Source organism: Argentina anserina, chromosome 1 (assembly GCF_933775445.1).
Source record: "Argentina anserina chromosome 1, drPotAnse1.1, whole genome shotgun sequence".
NCBI classification, from domain to species: domain Eukaryota; kingdom Viridiplantae; phylum Streptophyta; class Magnoliopsida; order Rosales; family Rosaceae; genus Argentina; species Argentina anserina.
The window spans coordinates 13,889,864-13,909,613 of record NC_065872.1 but is presented as its reverse complement, the minus strand read 5'-3'; the positions used below and the strand labels follow the sequence as shown (position 1 = coordinate 13,909,613).

General features: G+C 39.6%; 1 pseudogene; it reads left to right on the top strand.

Moving 5' to 3' along the window:
• The first annotated feature begins 949 nt into the window (after positions 1–949).
• On the top strand, positions 950–19,746 carry LOC126802336 (tRNA(His) guanylyltransferase 1-like; annotated as a pseudogene).
• Positions 19,747–19,750: the final 4 nt, after the last annotated feature.

The window sequence follows — 19,750 nt, the reverse complement described above, 5'->3', positions numbered from 1 at the left end:
TTGGTACAATATGATGTGAGATTATTGTACGTGTTTGGCAAGTCGGAACCTAGCCTTTGGCCGGGCGAAAGTTACGATACAGTTAGAGCTCTAGTCTGTCTGCCTTAGTACTGCATGTGAGGTAACGGGTGGTTATCTGCTCATGGGTACTCAGATTGTTTTGGATGTTGGGTAGCGGGTGGCTATCCAATATCGGCGGTGTATTACGAGAGGGGTAACAGATGTGTACCAGCGTTCTTGGTACCCGTAATATAAATGCATTTGGGTAACCAGAAGGGTTACTTAATTTCTCATGAGCGTTTTATTTCATATTTCTTTGGGACGACCAGATGGGCCGTCCATTGACTCATGAGTGCATTTATATTTGTTTGATTTCTGGATTTTCGTATATATTGATATGCGAGTTATATATTTTCATTTTACTCATACGAGCTGTAAAGCTTACCGGGTTTGTGTTTACAATCCCGGTGCACCAATTCGATGGTGTAGTGGATAACTCCGCAAGTGTGGATTAGCGGAAATTGACGGACCGCTCAGAGGACTTGAAGTTATTTATCTCCAGCTTGTGTGAGGATTTTGTGTGACTATCTTGTGAGTTTGTAGTGAGGATTTCGCAATTCCATTTGTTATAATATTGAATTATAATTTGGGTTGTAATAATCGGTTTAACTGAGTTGTATTTTGAACTCAGAGATGATCCGCTGTGGCATTTTAAATGATTTCGATTCGTTGAAATTGTTTGGTGTTTAACGACTTTGAAATTTTGAGTTTTTAAGCTCGAAATTTTGGGGTCGTTACAGAGCTTGAGTTGGATTCTGTTGTTTCTGGGAACTTGTCGGGTTCAGATTTACGAGGAGAAACAAAATGATATAGATGATTGCATGAATGTGACTTTATATTGGTAAGAACTCAAGACTGTGTGAGTTTTGCATTCCTGTGAATTTTTTTTATGGGGTGAGTTCTTGAGTTTGCAATGCCAGTTTGGGGGAAAGCAGGAAGTCTTGTTTAAGCAGAGTTCTACTCAATGGGCTCAATTGGATGCAATTTTTCATTCTTGGGTGGCAAGTTTTGGTTGTGGTGTTGATCTCTTCAAACTGATGTTTTGTATTTGGTTTTATCATTTTGTAGGGGGCCACGCGTATGTCTGGAGCATTGAGAAGAAGGGATAGATTGTGCCTACAGACTGTTGAGGATTTCTGTGTGAGATTAAGCTAAGGGTGTTGAAATGGCAAACAGCAAATTGAGTATGTGAAGTCCTGTGAAGTTGAAGATGAGATCTTCTTGCCTAATATGATTGTTGTTCGAATTGATGGCCGCAATTTTCAAAGGTTCTTAATACCTCTGTGACTCTTAGCCAGTTCCCCCGCCCCATCGATGTGCATGCAGTTGAATTGCTTGAGTTTTGATTAATGATTCATATACAAATTGCTTCCTATATATAGGCTAATTCATTCACCTACTCACTCCACTATCTCCACCACTATATCTACTACTCACACCTACTACATTCCACTAACACTCCCCCTCAAGTTGGCGCATACACATCAACCATGCCCAACTTGCAAAGTGAGTCATAAAAAACATTCTTGGACACTCATTTGGTGAGTATATCTGCAAGTTGCTCTTCTGTAGGAACAAACGGAAAGCAAATGATCTCAGCGTCTAACTTCTCTTTTATAAAGTGACGATCAACCTCTACATGTTTTGTACGATCATGTTGCACAGGATTCTGTGAAATATTAATAGCTGCCTTGTTGTCACAGTATAGTTGTATAGCATTCTTAGGTTTAACACCCAAATCTTGTAGCAAATTCCTAATCCACAACAACTCGCACACTCCTTGAGCCATACCTCTGTATTTTGCTTCAGCACTAGATCGAGCTACCACATTTTGTTTCTTACTCCTCCATGTAACAAGGTTACCTCCAACAAAGGTAAAATACCCTGATGTTGACCTCCGATCTGTAATGTTTCCAGCCCAGTCTGCATCTGTGAAGCCACAAACATCAACGATATTGTTGTGATTAGAAAACATTACTCCTCTCCCTGGGGCTGACTTCAAGTACCTCAAGATCCTTACAACAGCATCCATGTGGTCCTCACTGGTCCTCACTGACTTACTACACTTACTGCATACGCAACATCTGGTCTGGTATATGATAGATAAATCAGGCGCCCGACTAGCCTCTGATAACGCGGTTTGTCAGTAGGGACTTGATCTGGATACTCTGCTAACCGGTGGTTCTGCTCAATAGGAGTATCAATGGGAGTGCAGTCCAACATACCTGTCTCTGTTAGTAGATCAAGGATGTACTTCCTTTGACACAGATAGATACCTTTGCTTCCCCGGGCTATTTCAATGCCTAAGAAGTACTTGAGTGTACCTAGGTCTTTCATCTCAAACTATGTGGCAAGATGTTTCTGTAATCTATCCACCTCAACAGTATCATTCCCAGTAACTACCATATCATCAACATATATAATTAGGGCTGTTACCTTCCTTTGTTGATGTTTGAGAAATAACGTGTGGTCTGAATTACTTTGTCTGTAGCCAAGTTTCCTCATGAATTGTGAGAATCTTCCGAACCAAGCACGAGGTGACTGTTTAAGACCATACAAGGACTTTCTCAATCTGCATACGGAGTTACTTGGGGAGGTGGCCACATATCCAGGCGAAAGATCCATGTATACTTCCTCTATTAGTTCTCCATGAAGGAATGCATTCTTGACATCAAACTGCCTAAGTGGCCAGTTCAAGTTAGCAGCGACAGAGATCAATACCCGGATAGTGTTCATCTTTGCCACAGGTGCAAATGTCTCATCATAGTCTATGCCATATGTCTGGGTGTACCCCTTCGCTACTAGGCGTGCCTTATACCGGTTTACTGACCCATCTGGATTATGTTTCACTGTAAACACCCAACGACATCCTACGGTTTTCTTGCCATATGGTGGAGGTACAAGCTCCCAAGTATTGTTCTTTTGTAATGCTTCCATCTCTTCCTCCATTGCTTTCCTCCATTTTGGATCTCCCAATACATCCTGCACTTTGTTAGGTACTGATACAGTAGATATTTGATTCACAAATGACTCATATGACTTAGATAATCTTTTGGTAGATATAAAGTTTGCCACTGGATACTTGGCTTTAGTCTGAAGGGTAGGCTCATATTTTTTTGTTGGTTGTCCCCGAGTAGACCTATTTGGCAAAACATATTGTCTACTAGTATCCCTAATAGAATGACTAACCTCAGGTGAGTGATCTTCTGTACCAGGAGGGCATTGGTCAGGGGTATAAACAGTGATACGGGAGATATGAGGGGCAGTTGTGTTGTCAGCTTCTGGTGTCTCAATTGATTGAGTGACAACCTCTGGTGGCGCCTGTGTGGCTGATGATTGAGTAACAACCTCTGGTGGCGCCTGCGTGGCTGATACTTGGGTAATCTCAACGGGACCTGTTACCACATCGACTGGCTCACTTGTCTCCCCCTTTCCATGATATAACTCTTCAAAATATGAATTCTCCCCCTGAAGAGTAGTATCAGAAGAGGAAAAATAACTCATATCCTCAAAAAAGGTAACATCCATAGTGACATAGTACTTCCGAGTAGGGGGGTGATAGCACCGGTATCCTTTCTGATGTCCTCCGTACCCAACAAACACACATTTAATTGCCCGGGCATCCAACTTAGAACGCTGATGTTGTGGAAGATGAACAAAAGCAACACAACCGAAAACACGGGCAGGAAGATTATGAAAAGAGGGTAAGGAGACATGAGATGCAAGCACCTCATAGGGAACTTTCCCTTGAAGGACACGAGATGGAAGATGATTAATAAGGTGGGCGGAAGTAATGACAGCATCACCCCAAAGGTATTTAGGCATGTGGGCACTAAAGAGAATACACCGAGCCATTTCAAGTAAATGACGATTTTTTCTTTCAGAAACCCCATTTTGCTCAGGTGTGTAAGGACACGTTGTTTGATGAACAATTCCATGTGTGTTAAAGAACTCCTGAAAGACATGATTCACATATTCCCCCCCCCCATTATCAGATCGAAGAATGCGAATGGTGGCATTATATTGTGTTTGGGCAGAGGTATAGAAGGCACGAAAAGCTGAAAAAACCTCATTTTTATTTTTAAGAAGAACAATCCATGAGAGACGTGTGCAATCATCAATAAATGACACAAAATATCGCATTCCTGATACAGTTGACTTTTTCGAGGGTCCCCAAACATCAGAATGGATTAATTCAAAAGGAAGAAAACTTTTAGTAGAAGTACTAGGGGAATAAGTAGATCGATGACTCTTGCCCAAAACACATGTCTCACAACATAAACAAGACTCGTCCACATTAATAAATAAAGTAGGCATGGATTTTTTCATAACACTAAAGGATGGATGCCCTAAGCGACGATGCCATAACCAAACTTCACTTAGCTTGTCAGAAGTGGAGAGTAAAGCGGTCTGAGACGGTCCCCCTGGTTTTTCCCCTGCGTATGTCAGATCCAGATGAAACAACCGGCCCCTCAGATACCCCCGACCAATTACCCGTCTGGTGAGAAGATCCTGAAAGATCACATACATAGGAAAAAAGGTCACAGAGCACTGAGCGTCAGCGTTCAATTGGGGAACAGAGATCAAATGATGAGATAAAGCAGGAACAAAGAGTACATTGTGAAGCTCTATGGTGGGAGTAATACGAACATACCCTGTCCCTAATACGGGGAATGCCTCACCATTAGCATTAGTAACATAGGGTACGGGTGGAGGGGATAATACGGTAAAATAAGATTTGACATAAGTCATATGATCAGATGCACCAGAATCAATAATCCAGGTATCAGAACTAATAGAGTGAGAAATATTGAATGCCATACCAATTTGACCACGGCCAACGATGGATGCGGTAGGTGCTCCTCCAGCAGTATGATGATCCTGCCCAACCACACCATAGATATCGAGTTCCGGAACTAAGTGAAGAGCTGCTGTTGCCTTTGCCTGGGGACGATAATTAGGCCTTTTGGGCCTAAGATGTGGATATAATTTCCAACATGTCGCACGAGCATGGTTGGTGTCATGGCAATAAGAGCAAGGAGGGCGGGGCTGATTCCCGAAACCTGGTGGTGGTCCATGTCGATGAAGGGGAGCGGAAGTTGCTTGCGGAAGAGGTGGTGCCGGAGATCGAGCATGAACAGTAAGGCTGGAAATGACAGCCGGTGCCGGAAGAATACTCTCTTGCTGAGACTCATCCTTTCGGATATAGGTGAAAGCGGTGAGTAGGCTAGGTGGTTCGGTCATTCGGAGCAATTCGCCTTTCGCACTGGTATGCTTGGCATCAAGACCTTTCAGAAAATGGTGAACTCGTTCAAGCTCCTTCTCCTTTTGGTACCAAACGATATCCTCTTGATTTTGAATCATGCAAGGACGTTTCACATCAATCTCAGCCCAAATATTCTTTAGTTTGGTGAAATAGTGCGCCACCGGTTGCCCATCCTGGTGTATGGCCAAAGCTGTGCACATCAACTCATGAACCTGTATGAAATCAGAGTCATTACTAAATAAGCTAGTTAGTGTCTCCCATATTGCCTGTGCGGTAGCACATGCCTCTACCAGATCAACTATCTCATCATTCATAGCTTTCCACAAGACTGACATAACAAGACCATCATCGTCGTCCCATTTAGTGTAGGCAACAATATCCTCAGGACTAGGAGCTTTAGTGACGCCGGTGACATGTCCCATCTTATGCATGCCTCGAAGATGAGCAGTCATAAGTCGTTTCCATTTACGGAAATTGGTTCCGTTGAGTTTGGTGCCCCCAAATGATCCACTATCAGAACTTTTGACAGATACTTCGAAGGTCGGGAGCTGAGAACCCTCAGTTTCGTGTCCAGAACCCATTGAAAAGAAACAAGGTATTAAGATAGCAAACAAAAAACAAAAAATGAGAACAATCTGTCGTCGGTGTATTTGCACTGACGGTGAGTATGAACTGATAAAATCTGGCGAACCGGGTCGGATCGGTGGACCGGGTCGGGTCGGAGTACCGGGTCGGATCGGAGTATCGGGTCGGGTTGGTGGACCGGGTCGGATGACCGGGTCGAATCTGTTGACCGGGTCGGGTCTAGAGCGTTTTTTTGGGGCCGGGCCGGGGCGAGCTCTAACCGGGTCGGTGTAGAGAGATCGGGGAAATGCTTCGGCGAGCAGCGGCGACTGAGGACGTCCGGCGAGGAGCGGCGAGGAGCGGCGAGCGGCGGCGAGCAGCGGTGAGCGGCGGCGAGTAGCGGCGAGCAGCGACGAAGAGCGGAGAGACTACTTCGGGTCGAGTAAGATCACCGGAGATCGTTGGATGGCGCAGGGAAGGAGGCAGAACCCGACCGGAAGAGATGAAAGCAGAAATGGAAGGCAGAACCCGACCGGAAGAAAAAAAAAAAAAAAACGGGAAAAAAGTCCCAGAAAAAACAGAGCTCAATGCTCTGATACCAAGTTGAATTGCTTGAGTTTTGATTAATGATTCATATACAAATTGCTTCCTATATATAGGCTAATTCATTCACCTACTACATTCCACTAACACATGCTTCCTTTACTCTGGATGTGTGAGCTTAAGAGAATTTACTTTTTCATCAGGTTTGCAGAAGCGCATGAGTTTGAGAAACCAAATGACAAGGTAGCATATAATTTGATGAATTCATGCACAGTTTCTGTGTCGGAGGAGTTTCCAGACATTGTTTTCTCGTATGGATTCAGTAACAAATACAGGTACTTTGCATGTAATGTAGACCACCTGTCTTTGTTTTATTTTCAACTTGTTGTATAAGAGTTTCACCATGATGTTCCTTAATGGTTGTAGCTTTGTCTTTAAGAAGACATCCAAATTTCACCTGAGGCGTGCAAGGTTTTCATACTTAACCTTCTATAGTTCATCTCTCATGGTCTTTGATGCATCTCAGATTGTTGTAGCAATGTTTGTTACACATGTTTCATTCTTTGATTGTACTTGATCTCATTTTGATCAAACCATGTTTTCCAAACTATCTGTGCAGCAAAGTAGAGTCAATTGTAGTATCTTTCTTCAGCTCAGTATATGTGATGAAGTGGAGAGAATTCTTCCCTTGTAAGGAGTTGGGATACCCTCCCTCATTCCATGCAAAGGTTATACCCTGTGGTACGATAGAAGCCCTTCAGTCATATCTTTTGTGGAGACAAAATGAATGTAAGTAGTCCCACAAGGTGTTATGAAAAGTCTATAACTGTACAGTAGTCATCTTCAAGTGATAAACTACATGTTGTATTGTGCAATACAAATAACCTGTGGAGTACTTGCCTGTAGGAGCTAATTAAAAGTGGAAAGACTGAACGCAAAGCACTAGAGTTACTAAAGGTGGCGGAATTTAATATTCATACTTGTTATATGCTAAATGTTGCAGTCTATTTACATAGCAGTGTTCAATATGTTGGTTTAATTTTTCTTGCAATTTATATTCTTAGATAACAATTTCCTTTAATTTTTCACAAATTGTGGCCTTTCATTTTTTCTATTCTGTCCTTCATACTTATTTTTTTTTAAATCTGATTATTTAGGAAGACCTGTGGGATAGGAAGCTATTTTTGTTTGCTCTGAGATGTGGTTATGTTTACTTTAATAGTTAGCTTTATATGTATTGTTAATATAGCTCTGTGGGGTGTATGTATTTACAGGGCACCAGTAAAGAAGAGATGAACAACCTTCTTTTTGACAACTTTGGGATCAATTACCAAAAGTTGGATGAAATGTTTCGTCAAGGATCCTGCATTTTAAAAACTGAGGTTATCTTTTATCTAGCAGTCAATGTTGTATATATTCGTCCAATAGTTGCTTCATTTCTAGACAACTAAAATAGTCTACAGTTAGTTTGAAGTTTAATAAAGTATTAGGGTACTATGCACATAGTTTGCTACTGATCTTCCTTGATATTTTTAGCCATCCCAGGCAGAATTCTGGTTCTGTGTACACAAAATGGCATACTGAGATCTAAGAGAGATGGCTGAGAGTAGGGGTGGACAAACTGACCCGAAAACTGAAAAAAACCGGATCCGAACCCAAACTGAATCCGAACAAACCGAAACTCGAATCAAACCGAACCGAAAATAAAAAAACAGAACCGATTCTATTTGGGTTGGGTTTTGGGTTCAGTCCCTTAGAAACTGAACCGACCCGAACAACCCGAAGTCAATGGTCAACGTTACAAAACGACATCATTTTGTCATATTTATAATTTTACATTATTATTATTTTTTAAATAAAAAAATAGTGTGGTCGGCCTCACAGCCGCACATAATTTCTAACCTAATTGACCTAATGTATAAGAGGCGCATTATTTAGCCGTCTTGCTTCCTTCATAATGCGATAGTTTTATTTTAAACCTAATATAAATGTTATGATACATTAGTTGACACTTCGGAAATCGACAACTCTAATTCGAAATATGATCGATCGACACCAGCAAATGTGATTGGTATATATATTTAGGGACCCCGTAAAAATTTCGTCCGTTTTGGACATGATTTGACCGTTCGTACCTACGGTTAACTAAAAAAGAGGCGTTTTCACATATTGAAACCCTATTGACCGGGGCTTTGTCAAATATATTTCTTTAGTGCGACCGCGCATGATAGGTAACAAAAATTAGGTGATTTCAGATATGCAAACGGCTTTCGGCGTTCGCATATTTGTAATAGGTCCTCCCTTATGGCATAATAGTGGTGTTTTCGATTTACCAAAAATTCTGACTACTAAATGAGGTCCGAATTGGATGAAATTTTTATAGGGTCAGTAAATATATATACCGATCACATCGGCTGGTGTCGATCGATCCCTAGAAGTTTCCTTCATATAGTCGCTTCACAATGCGATAGTTTTATTTTAAACCTAATATAAAGGTTATGATACATTAGTTGACACTTAGGTGATCGTCAACTCTAATTCGAAATATGGTCGATCGACACCAGCAGATGTGATTGGTATATATATTTAGGGACCCCGTAAAAATTTCGTCCATTTTGGACATGGTTTGACCGTTCGTACCTACGGTTAACTAAAAAAGAGGCGTTTTCACATATTGAAACCCCATTGATCGGGGCTTTGCCAAATATATTTCTTTAGTGCGACCACGCATGATAAGTAACAAAAATTAGGTGATTTCAGATATGCAAACAGCTTTCGGCATTCGCATATTTGTAATAAGTCATCCCTTGTGGCATAATAGTGATGTTTTCGATTTACCAAAAATTCCGACGGTTAAATGAGGTCCGAATTGGATGAAATTTTTATAGGGTCACTAAATATATATAACGATCACATCGGCTGGTGTCGATCGATCCCTAGAAGTTTTCTTCATATAGTCGCTTCATAATGCGATAGTTTTATTTTAAACCTAATATAAAGGTTATGATACATTAGTTGACACTTAGGTGATTGTCAACTCTAATTCGAAATATGGTCGATCGACACCAGCAGATGTGATTGGTATATATATTTAGGGACCCCGTAAAAATTTCGTCCATTTTGGACATGGTTTGACCGTTCGTACCTACGGTCAACCAAAAAAGAGGCGTTTTCACATAATAAAACCTCATTGAACGGGGCTTTGCCAAATAGATTTCTTCAGTGCGACCGCGCATGATAAGTAACAAAAATTAGGTGAGTTCAGATATGCAAACGGCTTTCGGCGTTCGCATATTTGTAATAGGTCATCCCTTATGGCATAATAGTGATGTTTTCGATTTACCAAAAATTCCGACGGTTAAATGAAATCCGAATTGGATGAAATTTTTATAGAGTCACTAAATATATATAACGATCACATCGGCTGGTGTCGATCGATCCCTAGAAGTTTCCTTCATATAGTCGCTTCATAATGCGATATTTTTATTTTAAACCTAATATAAAGGTTATGATACATTAGTTGACACTTAGGTGATCGTCAACTCTAATTCGAAATATGGTTGATCGACACCAGCAGATGTGATTGGTATATATATTTAGGGACCTCGTAAAAATTTCGTCCATTTTGGACATGGTTTGACCGTTCGTACCTACGGTCAACCAAAAAAGATGCGTTTTCACATAATAAAACCTCATTGACCGGGGCTTTGCCAAATAGATTTCTTCAGTGCGACCGCGCAAGATAGGTAACTAAAATTAGGTGACTTCAGATATGCAAACGGCTTTCGGTGTTCGCATATTTGTAATGGATTCTCCTTTAGGACAAATTAGTGGTGTTTTCAGTTTACCGGAAATTCTGACGGTCAAACTAGGTCCGAATAGGATGAAATTTTTTCATGGTCACTAAATATATATACTGATCACATCGGATGGTGTCGATCGATCCCTAAAAGTTTCCTTCATATAGTCGCTTCATAATGCGATAGTTTTATTATAAATCTAATATAAATGTATGATACATTAGTGGACACTTCAGCAATCGATAACTCCAGTTCGAAATATGGTCGATCGACACCAGCAGATGTGATCAGTATATATATTTAGGGAACCCGTAAAATTTTCGTCCGATTTGGATATTGATTGATCGTCCATACTTATGGTAAAAAAAAAGGCATTTTGACATATTAAAATCCTCATTGACCGGGGCTTTGCCAAATGGATTTTTTTGGTGCGACCGCACACAATCGGTGACAAAAATTAGGTGATTTCATATATGCAAACGACTTTTAGTGTTCGCATATTGGTAATAGGTCTTCCCTTATGACATATTAGTGTTGTTTTCGGGTAAAAACCCATCGGGCTTGCGGGCCTCGGCGAGCTTTTCAGATCCACGGGATAAATGATGAGGCATAAGTCAATTAGGTATGAAATAATCATTAGACTATTAGTTTTTCATCTTTATGTTAAATTTTATACTTTTAAAATTAATATATAATATTACGTATTTTACATACGGGTAAAACCGAAAAAAAAAACCGAACCGAACCGAACCGTACGGGTTGGGTTGGGTTGTGGGTCACAGTCTCTAAAATAGAAAAACCGAACCGAACCGAACCGAATTTAAAATTTGGGTTGGGTTATGGGTTTTGTCCAAAACCGAACCGAATGGACCCGTGTCCACCCCTAGCTGAGAGTAGATGTTTGTTGACCGCTATTTACACCATGGATTATGAGAACTACTGGCTATGAGTCCTAGTTTTGCTTCAGTTTCTGAAAAGCATCAAATGTCTTTGTTGATACAAACTTTGATTTTAAATTTGGCTGGAAAAAAAGGCAATTTTCTTTTCTTTTTTCTTTCTCTAGTTGGATTACGATCACTCTGATGATGGATCGCTACAGTTTCTATAATATACAGTCATATGTCTACTGTTTTTATTTTATGTGCATTTTATTCATGTCTGGATTTAGAAAACGCCAACTTCTCATAAGACCTCCATCTATACGAGGTGTGAAGTGATCTCGTACTAAACAACTTTACATAACAATTGAAGGAAAGGCGAAGAATTACTTAAATTTCTGAATGAAAAGAATGAAAAAAAGTTTGAATACAGGTTATTGGCGTAGTTAAGCACAATGTGAATGGTTCTCCTGTCCGGAGACTTGGAAAGAAATTAAGAATAGTCCACTCAAAGAATATAGCAAGTATAAGCTTTTGGAACAAGCACAAAAGTCTTCTGAAGGAACTGGGTATCTGTACAAAGGACATTGGAAAAGTTGAACCAGGTTTTCTCAAGTCTTTCCAGTTTGATAAAAGATTGATGCTGTCGACTTGGATTGTCATTAGAATTGGTGGCTGCCATTTCACAGGTAAAACTATCACTTATGTGATATGTTACATAGAGTCATTTGTAGAGTTGCTGCAGTTAGTCTGTATAAGTTCTCTTGGACTGCTACTCACATCAGTGGAAGGCGGAATGACTCGTTGGTAGTGTCCTACAGCTGATATATTCTCTTTTAAGTGGGCACAATTTGTGCACCATGGCCTTGTTATTCACCTGTTAGGGAAATCAGACTGTCATTGTCTTATTAACTTGTTGCCTATTCATCAAGTAGAGAGGAGCCAGAAAGTTTAGTTAGTTTGAGCTTTGTCTAACTGAGTGTCTGCAACCCATGTCCCACAAAATAAAAATAATAGATTACTAGTTGATAATCAAATTTTCTAAAAGGATTCACACAATTTGTAGTTTTATGTTAGCCTGCTAAGACTTAAGAATGATGCTTATTGTTCACTTTCGGCCTCTGGCAGGTTTACTGATGTTCATAAATTTGTGAAGCTAAATGATGAGCAGGCACTCAACCTTATGAATTTATCTGCAGTGGCTGTGGTAAAAGAGTTTCAAGACACAGTGTTTGCCTATGGTGTCAGTGATGAATACAGGTACAAAATTGATCTTTTCTATCTGAGCTATGTGATTCTGCATCTCTAATTCATTAGTTCTGTTATCTGCAGCTTTGTTTTGAAGAAAGACTTGAAGTTCAATCAAAGGCGAGTAAGTTTTTTTTTTCCTAATATCATTTTTATTGTTCCTAGATTATCTGCTCTTAATTACTTTGTGTGACGATAGATAAATGCATTTGGAAACTGAACGCAAGCTGCACCTAAGAAAATTCTGGTTAAAGGAATCCTTTATGATGCAAGAGCTTCTGTTGGAAGTTGATGAAAGATTGACCTGATTGAGAAGGTCACCTGCTAATAGTAGATTTCTTGATCATGTTCTTACCTGCGGTTCATACTTTAGATAATTATTGTTTGTTCTCTCAGCTGTAGGCTAATTCTTCTTAAGCTTGTCTAGTTTAGCCAAGTAAAGTTTTTGGCCATACTAGCTGTGTCATCCCAAGAAGGTGCTTCTTCTAATATAGTAATTTTATAATGCAAATTCCCTTTCCTTATGCAAAGACACCAACAGAAGTCATGGGAAGAGGGGCTTTTTTATTTATTATGCTTAGTCAATATTTTAGAGTTTAAAGATACATTTTGGTAGAAGGAAAGGGCGTGGGCTTGAAAGCTTATTTCAAAAATTATGTTCACTAGTCTTCTCCTGCTTGTTGCCTCGTTGGGTCATTGACTTGTATGCTTGAGGTGATACTTATCAATGTATTATTAGATGCAAATGACCTTTTTTTCTTCTTCTTCTTCTTTAGATATACTAACAATCTATAGCTGTTGCAGTGAAATAGTGTCTGTCATTGTTTCACTCTTTACCTCCATGTACACAAAAAATGGAACGATTTCTTTCCTGAGAGCAATTTGAAATGCCCTCCTTATTTTGATGGCCGTGCTGTATGCTATCCATCAACTGAAATTATACAAGATTATCTGGCATGGAGACAAGTTGATTGTGAGTATTTTACTTGATTGTGAATATTTCACCTACAACTTTCAGCTTTTATTTGATAATATAAGAGGATAGTTCAGTTTTTAAATCATAAGAGCTATAAAAGCAGAACACATTCAGCTTGTTCAAGATTGGCATCAGATATACTGGAAATATCCACACACATGAGGGATGTGGGTGTTGAGGCAGAGTGTGGGTGGTTCGGCTTGTTTTTCTTTTCTTGCCCCTATTTTCTGTCATTTGTCATTTGACACTTTTTGTCATTTGACACTTTCACGGTTTCATCCTATCTTATTAATTTGGTTCTTAAGATACTCAACACATGATGGGTATTTGCAAAATATCTGTAATGGATTACAAAGGCTCTTTTCTTCAATATGTATAAACAGACATACACACTCACATAAACTTGACTTTTTGGGTAGCAGGCCACATCAACAATCAATACAACACTTGTTTTGGCAGCTTGTTAAGTCTGGAAAGAGCAAAAGTGAAGCTCAAAATTTTCTGAAGGTATTTTACCTGTGCAGTCATTTCGTATAGAGTTTCTACTCCGTGGATCTAGTCTCTACTTATATATCGCTACTCCTTTTTCGTGAGAAAACTATCTACTCATTTTACCTGATTGTGTCTGCCATGTGATGCATCACATATCTACACCTATGATGTATTTACTTCAGAATCCATTTCAGCAAGAAAGTCTTTCACAATAGGCATTTTTTGTTACAGGGTACTCTAGCAGGTGATAAAGATCAACTTCTTAAGCAATTTGGTATTAACTACAGCAAATTGCCTGACATTTTCCGCCAAGGTTCATCCATTTACTGGGACAAGGTTTCTTTCTATATGCAATGTCTCTTAGTGTATATTTTCAAGGGAAAAACTACCACTAATTCCATGTTACTTAGCTCACAAAGAGAAAACTATCACTAATTCCATGTTACTTAGCTCACAAAGACAACCATCTGTCCAGATTATACATCATATTCAATTCAGATTTTCTGAGTAAACCATATCTTGCGGCCGGGAATTGAGGATGTATAATTGAAGGTCAATCGATACAGATACCAGTCTGTCCCATTCCTAATATTATCCAAATAGTATTTTACGATGGTTATGAAACTTCAATGGACTAACTTTTCCTGGTTACTTGTTGTGTTTTTGGCTCATTTATACAATTTGGAACTGTAGGATTCATTAGGTAAATCTGAGTTTAGAATAGAAAGAGGACAACACTGCAACTTTTCTATAAGCTCTAGGAAAGTTGGTCTTTTAGGATTCTATTAGGATTTGTATAATAGACTTGGTCTATTAGGTTTAAGAGTCCAAAATCATGTTTTATCAGCAACCCCTATTGATATAAATAGGAGTTGCATGGGGTTTTATAAGGATAAGGCAGAGAGCACAGAAATCCGGGAGCTAAGGGTGATAGAGAGATCTAGCAAGGGGATGGGAGTAGGCTAGTAGCATAGGGATTCCAATAAGTGTTTGTAATCAAGTTGTTATTCTCCATAGTGCTAGTGATTCTCAAGAGAGATCACACAGAGGACGTAGGCATTGTTGAACTTCTATAAATTTATGTGTTATGTTTCTGTTTTCAAGTTCATCTGTTAGCTTTGCTTATATTGTAAAGTATCTAGTAAAGATCCAGGGGAGTCTACACGACACGTGGTACCAGAGCGGTTTAAGGTATCTTTGCGATGGAGAACAACAAAGGCTTGGTCGAAGCAGAAGATGTGAGTACGTCAATTGAGCTCTTCAATGGCAAAGACGACTTCATACTTTGGCAGAGGAAGATGAAACGTGTCCTAATTCAACAAGGTCTATACAAGGCTACTTTCGGGTCAGAGAATAAGGCCAGTGATATGGCAGACAAGGTTTGGCAGAAGATGGACGAGAGGGCAAGGAGCTTTATAAAGCTACAACTAGCTAAGATGTATTGCTTGATATATTGGCTAGTGGTAGTGAGAATATGAGCTGCAAAGAAACCTGGGATTATCTTGAGAAGGTTTATGCGGACAAGGTTCATATTGGTGAGAATATGAACAACAACAAGACATTGGATGTCAAGGACGTTGACGCGGATAAACTCTTCTTGAAAGATGAACTCTATAGTCTTCAGAGGAAGAAGGCATGAAGCTGCATGACCATCTGAATAATTTTCAGATTTGTATTACCAATTTATCAAAGGCGGATGTGAGATATGAAGATGAGGAGACTTTTGCTGATAAGTTCTTTACCAGCTTCTTACAAGCACCACATCACCAGACTCATTTCAGATCAGGATTCTCTCAAGTTTGATGAGATTATCGAGGCCACTCATTCTTATTTTAAGATGAGTAGCGAGACCAAAAGCTCTCAAGAAGGAGAGGGCAAGGAGAAAGGTCAGTTGACGAGCAAGGAGGGTAAATTTGGTAACATGGGTACTTCAAAATCCAAGAAGAAAGGCAAGAAAGGTTGCTTCAAATGTGGTTCAGCCGACCACTTGAAAAGAGACTGCAAAAAAAGAGAAGATGAAAGAAAATGTGACGACAAGAAGTTCAAGCACAACCAAAGTAGTCATTAGAAAAGAAAAGGATGATTGTGAATTGCTTGTGGTAACGTCCAGCTCTAATGCTTTCAGATATTGGATTTTGGATACCGGTTGTACATTCCACACGTGCGCAACCCGAGAATGGTTGGACACATTTGAGGAGAGCAGCAACGGAGAAGTTTTTAGGGGAGATGATTCACCGTGTAAGATCCTAGGTATTGAATCAGTGAAAATCAGAATGCATGACGATGTTGTTAGAACGTTGGAGAATGTCAGATATATTCCTAAGTTAGGGAAGAACTTGATATCTTTCGATACTTTGGAAAATGCTGGATATAAGTATAGCTCTGAAGGAGGAAGACTCAAAGTAGTCAAGGGATCACTTGTTGTGATAAAGGGCGACATTAAACCTAACAACTTATACAAGCTTCAAGGGACTACAATAATAGGTGGAGCTGTAACGTCTGCTGAAGTAAATGACAAGACTGAGCAATGGCATCAAGGCCTAGGGCATATGAGTCAAAGAAAATTGCATGAACTCAACGAGAAAGATAAGGTAGAAGGTGGCAGTCTATGCAAACTTATCATATGCAAGGATTGTAGTCATGGGAAGCAGAAGGTGACATTCAAGTTGGCAAATTGTGAGGACAACAGCAAAGAAGTGCTGAATTATATGACCTTAGATGTAGGGAGATCAGCATCAGTAAACAAAGGCAAAGAACTGCAAAATTATATCCACTCAAATGTAGGGAGCTCGACACCAGTAAGGTCTATGGGTAGCTTCAAGATGGTTACTTTTCTAAAGGATTTTTTTTGAGAAATATTTGGGTCTACTATATGAGGGAGAAATACAATGTTCTTATCAAGTTCCAGGAGGAGAAAACAATAGTAGAAAATCTGAGATGCAGAGAAATCAAGTATCTGAGAAGTTACGGCGGCAGTGAATATAAAATGAAAAGGCTCTTACAATTTTGCAAGATTGAAGGAATCACAAGGCACATCACGGTGAAGGGGGATCCACAACAAAATTGGGCTGCTGGAAGGATGAAGAAAAGTCTCTTAGAGAGAGAAAGAGGCATGTTGTTGCCTGCAAGAAAACTATACACGTTTTGGGAAGATGCAGTTATCCACACACGTTACATGGTTAATCAGTCACCATCAAAGGTCTTAGACTTCAAATTGTGCAGAGGAGGTAAGGTCTAGAGAACTAGCTGGCAATTCAAATATACGAATATTTAGTAGTAGGGTTTTTGTTAGCAAGAAAGAGGTTTTAAGTAGATACGTCAATTGTTATGATGAGACTATGTTGTCGAATGAAGTGAAGACAAGTGAGGTGAAGAAGACTGATGTTGTAGAAGAAGCAACAATAGTTCCTCTAACCGAAGGGGTCATGGAAGAAACTCAAGCTCATGTGGAGCAAATTGAGCAGGTGGAGCATTATAAAGGAGTTATTGAGGAATAAGTCTTAGAGCGATAACAACAGTCAGTAATACAAGCTCAGGTGGAGTTATTAACACTGCGAACCTACGACTCAGTTCGTCAGTCACTTGGGCAGGAGTTCCAGAGAAGCATAGTGTTGGACAAGTATGCTCTAAGTTTCAGCCAAGAGATCCAACCACGTATCAAGAAGTGTTAGCAAATTATGTATGGGAAAGTTGGATGAGAGCTATGTTTGAGCAGATGAAGAAGTCTATACATAAGGCCTTGGTCCAGGAGTCGGTTCCTAAAACCAAAGAAATGAATCAGTTTGGCTGTAAATGAGTTTATAGGAAAAAGCAAGGAATGCATGATAAGGAAGCCATGAGATGGAAAGATCAAGTATTGGCAAAGGATCTGCATAAAGAAAAGGTCAAGTATGACCAGATCTCACAAAAAGGCATATGCATTTATCATCATGTGTTCAAGGATAGTAAGGTTTTATTATTGCTACTGTATGTAGGTGACGTGTTAATTACATGTCTGGATACATCTAGAATTTTGAAATTAAAGAAACTACTAAGTAGGGAATTCAACTTGAAGGGTCCAGAAGTTGCACAAGAGATCCTAGGAGTAAAAACAAGGAGATACAAAGAAGTGAGAAACACATGGTTGTTGTCGGAACCCATGTTTGCTCCAGCAGTAGCACACTTTCAGTTGTGTGTGCAAAGATCATCTACACGAGGGTTGGATGAGATGATGGATGTGTCTTATGCAAAAGTGGTAGGAAATCTGATGTGTGCTAGAATTTGTACAAGACCAGGTATAGCTCAAGTATTGAGCATTGTGTCAAAGTATATGGCGAATCCAAGTAGGCGACACTGACAATCAGTGGAGTAGGTTTTGTATTACTTGAGGGACACCAAGGATCGTGTATTTCAGTTTGAAAGACAACATAAACAGACATGGGATGCCGGTCATGAGGTTTCAAATTTGGTAGGAGAATTTGACAAAGGTAGAGCTACAGTAAGTAATGTATTTACTTGCGGTGAAGGTGCAAAGCAACTTTGGGATCAGTTACAACATTGTCTACCATTAAAGAAGATTGCATGACACTAAAAGAAGCTTCTGCATAGGCGTTATGGCTTAATGGATTAATGAGTGAGTTTGAGATTCAACAAGGAGTTGTGGTGAAGGATGGTGTCATCAATTTGACAAGGATTCGTGTGTTTCAAGCAGAGATGAAACATGTTGATGTTCAAGGTCATTACAACAAGTGTTGGGTCGGCTCAGGGGAGAGAACAACTGAGGAAGTTCATTCAAGGGGGAATGTCTCAGATGAGGCAAAATGAGTTGCGATGAGGTGGAGCACCTCCTCACTTGAGGTGCGATGAGGCAAAATGAGTACTGCCAAGGTGAAGGCTCTTGGAGGTTTGTTCAGGATTACTTCAAGAGATACAAGACATCTTGAAGGTTGCATCGATCATTTGGTATCAATTCACCAAGGTGGAGATTGTTGTGTTTTTGACTCATTGATACAATTTGGAACTGTAAGATTCATTAGATAAATCTGAGTTTATAATAGAAAGAAGACAACACTGCAGCTTTTCTATAAGCTCTAGGAAAGTTGGTCTTTTAGGATTCTATTAGGATTTGTATAATAGACTTGGTCTATTAGGTTTAGGAGTCCAAAATCATGTTGTATCAGCAACCCCTATTGATATAAATAGGAGCTGCAGGGGGTTTTTTAAGGATAAAGTAGATAGCACAGAAAACCGGGAGCTAAGGGTGATAGAGAGATCTAGCAAGGGGATGGGAGTAGCATAGGGATTCCAAAGTGCTTGTAATCAAGTTGTTATTCTTCATAGTGCTAGTGATTCTCAAAAGAGACACACAAAGGACATAGGCATTGCTGAACCTCTATAAATTTTTGTGTTGTGTTTATGTTTTCAATAGTTTTGCTTATATTGTAAAGTAACTAGTAAAAGATCTAGGGGAGTCTACACAACACCCATTGATATGCATGTCTTTGATATCCCTCTCTTATTTTCTCAGAATAATGTTGTTGTAGAACATTGCAACATATTAGCTCGATTCTTTTGGTGTACAAACCCAACAATTCTTAACTCATAACCGTGGATGCTGGAGGCACTGGATATAGATTTTTCGTACCAACACAAAATCTCTATCAATGACGTGACTCAGAATTACAGAAGTGGTACAACCATCAAAGAATGTGAGTCTCTGCACCACTAGAATATCCCTCATGCAGTAGCTCCAGTTTGGTACTTGCAATAAACTGTTGATGCAAATTTCACCACCAATCAAGGAGTCAATATGACCAAAACCACTTCTGAGGTTTTGAATTAGACATGAACATGATCTGTCGCGAGTCGTCCACTAAAGTTCTTCTGCTCGCTGACTGTTTCATTTTACAGAGAATATATAATGGGGTGAGTTCATTATATTATT